Source organism: Phascolarctos cinereus, unplaced genomic scaffold, assembly GCF_003287225.1.
Source record: "Phascolarctos cinereus isolate Bilbo 61053 unplaced genomic scaffold, phaCin_HiC Scaffold_2;HRSCAF=192, whole genome shotgun sequence".
NCBI lineage: Eukaryota > Metazoa > Chordata > Mammalia > Diprotodontia > Phascolarctidae > Phascolarctos > Phascolarctos cinereus.
In genome coordinates this window covers 214,708,823-214,714,519 of record NW_027555625.1, presented here as the reverse complement: position 1 = coordinate 214,714,519, position 5,697 = coordinate 214,708,823, and the positions used below count along the sequence as shown (strand labels likewise).

General features: G+C 36.5%; 1 pseudogene; it reads left to right on the top strand.

Moving 5' to 3' along the window:
- Positions 1–298: 298 nt before the first annotated feature.
- LOC110198186 (ATP synthase F(0) complex subunit C2, mitochondrial pseudogene) lies at positions 299–4,189 on the top strand (annotated as a pseudogene).
- Positions 4,190–5,697: the final 1,508 nt, after the last annotated feature.

Below are 5,697 nucleotides of genomic sequence, written 5' to 3'. Positions count from 1 at the left end.
GGGAGATAGTGGTTAGAAGTAAATGAGACATGTGAGGAGGGATAGGGCAAAAAAAAAGAGGGTGAGAAGGCTAATAGGAAAAATAGGATGGAAGGAAATACACAACTAGTATTTATGACTTTGAATGTGAATTGGTTGAACTCACCCATAAAACAGAAATGGATAGGAGAATGAATCAAAAAATCACATTCTGACAATATGCTATTTACAAGAAACACATTTAAAAATGAGACATACAGCCCCTCTCTCTCCTCTGCTCTGCTGGCAGCTCTTCAGCTTTGCCCCTCTGCCCCTGAGAATGTATACCTACATCAAGTTCATCTCTACGCCTGCCCTTGTGAGGAGTAGCTCTCAGCTGCTGAGTGGATCGTTATCTGCAGTGGTGCTAAAACGGCCAGAGGTTCAGACAGATGAGAACCTCAGCATTTGGTAGCATCAAGTCCCTTGTCCCCAGGTAGGGATACCAAACTAGAGCCATCTCAAGGGATATTGACAGAGCAGCCCAGTTCATGGGGGCTAGCTTTGGAGCTGGGATTGGGACTGTGTTTGAAAGTCTCATCGTTGGTTAGGCCAGGAACCCCTCCCTGAAGCAGCAGCTCTTTTCCTGCGCCACCCTGGGCTTTGCCCTATCTGAGGCCATGGAGCTCTTTTATCTGATGGTGGCTTTCCTCATTTTTTTTTTTTGCCAGGTGATGGAGCCATTTCTATCCTCCAATGTTTCTGAACGTTTCTCCTCATCGTCCTTCCAAGTCTCTTCCAGCCTGTGTATATACCTCCTCCTCCATATTACCAGGCATCCCTGGGGAAAGCCATGGGCTCAGGGTTTGACAAAAGGAAGACAAATAAATACTGTATTAATAAGCTGGGGGGGGAAAAATGAGAGATATACACAGGGTTAAAATAAAGGGCTGGAGTAGAATTTATTATGCTTCAGCTGAGGTAAAAAAAATTATGATCTCAGACAAAGTTAAAGCTAAAATACACTTAATTAAAAGATAAACAGGGAAACTACATTATGATAAAAGGTACCATAGATAATGAAGTAATATCAATACTAAACTTACATGCACCAATTGCTATAGCATTCAAATTGTTAAAGGAAAAGCTAAATTAATTACAGGTGGAAATAGATAGCAAGACTATAGAGGGGGACTTTAACCTTCCCCTCTCAAAACTAGATAAATTTAACCAAAAAATAAATAAAAAAAGAAGTTAAGGGAATGAATAGAATCTTAGATCAGTTAGATATGATAGATATCTCTAGAGAATTGAATGGGAATAGAAAGGAATATACCATTTTCTCAGTGGTACATGATACCTTTACAAAAATTGACCATATATTAAGGCATAAAAATTTTATAGGTAAATGCAGAAAAGCAGAACTATTAAATGCATCTTTTTCAGATTGTAATGCAATAAAAATTATATTTAATAAGGGAACATGGAAACACAGATTAAAAATTAATAGGAGACTAAATAACTTAATCTTAAAGAATTAGTGGCTTAAATAACAAGTCATAGAAACAATAAATAATTTTATTAAAGAGAATAATAATGAGACAATATACCGAAACCTATGGGATGCAGCAAAAGCTATAATCAGAAGAAAATTTATATCTCTAACTGCCTATATCAATAAAATAGAGAGAGCAACCCAATAAATTGGATATACAATTTTAAAAACTAGAAAAAATGTTTAAATCCCCAATTAAATGCCAAGTTGGAAGTGCTAAAAATTAAAGGTGAGATTAATAAAACTGAATGTAAGAAAACCATTGAATTAATAAGTAAAACTAGGAGTTGGTTTTATGGGGAAAAACAATAAAGTAAATAAGCTATTGGTTAATATGATGTTTAAAAAGAAAGAACAAAACCAAATCACTAGTATCAAAAATGAAAAGGGTAAATATACCACTAATGAAGATGAAATCAAAGCAATTACCCAAATATATGCCAATAAATTTAACAAATTAAATGAAACGGTAGAATATTTACAAAAATATAAGCTTCCTAGATTAACAGAAGAGGAATAGAATATCTAAATAAACCTACTTTAGAAAAATAAATTAAACAGGCCATGAATGAGCTTCCCAAGAAAAAAGCGTCAGGACCAGATGGAGTTACAAGTGAATTCTACCAAGTATTTAAAGATCAACTAATTCCAATATTAAATAAATTATTTGGAATAATAGCCAAAAAAGAAGCCCTACCAAACTCCTCTTATGAATCAAATAAGATACTGATACCTAAACCAGGAAGACCAAAAACAAAAAAAGAAAATTATGGACCAATTTCGGTAATGAATATGGATGCAAAAATCCTAAATAAAATACTATTTAGGAGACTACAACAATATATGACAAAGATTATACATTGTGACCAAGGGGGATTTATACCAGGAATGCAGATATGGTTTAACATAAGGAAAACTATTAATGTAATTAATCATATCAGAAATGAAAGTAACAAAAATCATATGATTATATCAATAGATGAAGAAAACATTTTTAACAAAATACAACTCATTCTTATTTTTAAGTAATATTTTATTTTTTCCTAATTTTATGTGAAGACAATTTTTTAATTTTCAGTTCCAAATTTTCTCCCTCCTCCCCTCACTCCCCCCCAAGACAGTAAGCAATTTGACATAGTTTATACATGTGAAATCATGCAAAATTTATTTCTATATTAGTCATGTTGTAAAAGAAGACACAAACCAAAAGGGGGAAAAACATGAAAAAAACAGAGTGAAAAATAGCATGCTTTGATCTGCATTCAGACTCCATCAGTTCTTTCTCTGCATATGGATAGCATTTTTCAGCATGAACACACATTACTATTAAAAACATTTGAAAGCATAGGTATAAAGGGATTTTTCCTTAAAATGATAAGAAGTATCTACTTAAAACCATCAGCAAACATTATTTGTAATGGGAATATGCTAGACACCTTCCCAATAAGGTCAGGAGTGAAACAAGGATGTTGTTATCACCAATATTATTCAATATTGTATTAGAAATGCTACAAAAAGAGAAGAAAAAGAAATTAAAAGAATCAGAATAGGCAACAAGATAATATAAACTATCTCTTTTTGCAGATGATATGATGATGTATTTGGAAAATCCTAGAGATACAACTAAAAAACTAGTTGAAAAAGTAATAATTTTAACAAATAGCGGGATATAAAATAAACCTACATAAATCATCAGTGTTTCTATGCATCACCAACAAAACCCTGGAAGAAAAGATAGTGAGAGATATCCCCATTTAAAATAACCATAGACAGTATAAAATACCTGGGAGTATGCCTGCCAAGACAAACCCAGGAACTACAGGAAAATAATTATTAAAGTATTTTATACAAATAAAGTCAGATTTAAATTATTGGAGAAATATTAATTGTTCATGGGTGGGCAGAGCCAATATAAAACTGATAAATAGAAGCATGCCTGGCATGGTTGTACATACACACACAAACACATGCTCACGCATAATGGTGTGTGTGTGAAATGGTGATCTTCTCTATTGCAGGGTGGGAAGGGAGAGAAAGAAACAGTTCGAAATTTAAAATGTAACAAAAAAATTTATTTTAATTTTTAAAAAAGCTGGGAAAATGATATGGAGGTTAATGGATGACAGCAAAAAAAAAATTGGGAAAAGGTATTATAGGCAGATGTCATGGATCTCAAAAAAAAAGGAGAGATCACCAAGGGTTGGTAGAAGTAAAATGTTCTCCACTGCCACCATGTGATTAGGTTTTTGCCTTTCCGCAGTTCCCCTGGCCATAGAACAAAACAAAGTTGCCTTGTTCTGTTTCATAGAGATCAATGACAGATTAAAAAAACCTCTTCCCTGCCTCCAAGGTCAATTGTAGACCCAAACTGAATAGCCACCATTTTTACTACTCCCCAACTGACTCTGTATAAGTATATGTCTGTGTCTGTACCTGTGTCTATATATAGTGATAAGTATAGATATGGATATAACTAGGGAACTGTATTCAGAGTTCACTTGGCAGAGAAAATCACATCAATCAACTGATTTCTCCCTACCACGAATTGTAATAATTTTTAAATGTTTCTATTTTATCTATACCCCAAATTTGTAAATTGTGGTTCTTTCATCACAACAGTCTGGAAGCAGCAATGAGGATAAAGGAGTATGGCTCTCCCTTCTCCAGAACCTATGAGTTCCATTCAAGTCAAAAAAACATTTATTCATTACCAAACACTGTTCTAGGTGCTAGGATACAATGACAAAAATAAAAATCTTTGCTCTCCAAGAGGTTACATTCTGCTAGAAATAGGAGAATAGAAGAAGTGAGTCCAATGGATAGGGTTGCAAAGGATATCGGATTCTCAGGGTAGAGCCAGGCTTTTTTTAAAGGGAGTTGGAAGGAGCTGTGCCCCAAACCCCTTCAAATACCTATAAAATTGGCCCTAAACAAATTCTAAGGCAGCAGAACCCACAAAAAGACAGAGTGAAACAAATTTCCAGCCCAAGACAACCTGGAAGATTGATCAGAAAGGTGTATCGCGCCAGGCTGGGAGCTGAGCACAGGGCAGTGTGGGCACTCAGGCCACAGCAAACCTGGAACAGGCCTCAGGGGACTGAATTGCGGGCAGCTGTGAGGTTTCCAGACTCCTCAATCCACAAACACCAAAGACAACTTAGAAGGTCAGTGGGAAAAGTCTGTTTCTGTCGGTGCTGAGAGAGGAAGGCGGGGTCTCAGTTCCAGTTCCCCAAGAACATGGCACTGGGGTGGGCAGCTGCTTCCCAAGCTTCCGGCCCACAGACTGAGGCGGAATCAAGTGGCTGATCAGAGGGGGATTGCAGGGATCTCTCTGCTGGTGCTGAGGAAGGAATCTTTTGCTTTGCCCATGCCTGGATCTGGGTCACAGTTCTGGACTGGGGGTCCTGGGTTGAGGAGGAGCGCTGGTGTGGTGGAGCTTGTAGTGTCTGTGGACAGGAAACCTTCCTCACAGTTCCAAGACAGAAAGGAGTGCTTGTGGTCACTAATAGACCACAGCACAGGCCAGGAAAGGAGTAAACACCTCGCCCCTTACCATACCAGCTTGCAAAAACTGAAAATTTACAGGTCCCTACAAGTATCTCTGAAAATAGCTGTACAAACCCCCCGAAGCTTGGGACAGTACATTCTCCACATTGGAAGCAGACTCTTACCTTAACAAAGAGTTTAAAACTCAAGTAATTGGCTGGGATCATGAGCAAGCAGCAAAAAAAGAGTCAGACTATATTATCTTACTTTAGTGACAAAAAAGATCAAAACATACAACCACAAGAAGACAACAAAGTCAGAGCTCCTACATCGAAAGCCTCCAAGAAAAACATGAATCAGTCCCAGGCCTTGCAAGAGCTCAAAAGGGATTTAGAGAAACAAGTAAGAGAAGTAGAGGAAAAACTGGGAAGAGAAATGAGAGTGATGCAAGAAAATCATGAAAAACAAGTCAACAGCTTGCTAAAGGAGACCCAAAAAAATACTGAAGAAAATAACACCTTAAAAAATAGCCTAACCCAAACAGCAAAAGAGGTCCAAAAAGCCAATGAGGAGAACACCCTAAAAAAAAATTGGCCAAATGGAAAAGGAAGTCCAAAAGATTACTGAAGAAAATACTTCCTTAAAAATTAGAATGGAAGCTAGTGACTTCATGAGAAATCGAGACATTGTAAAACAAA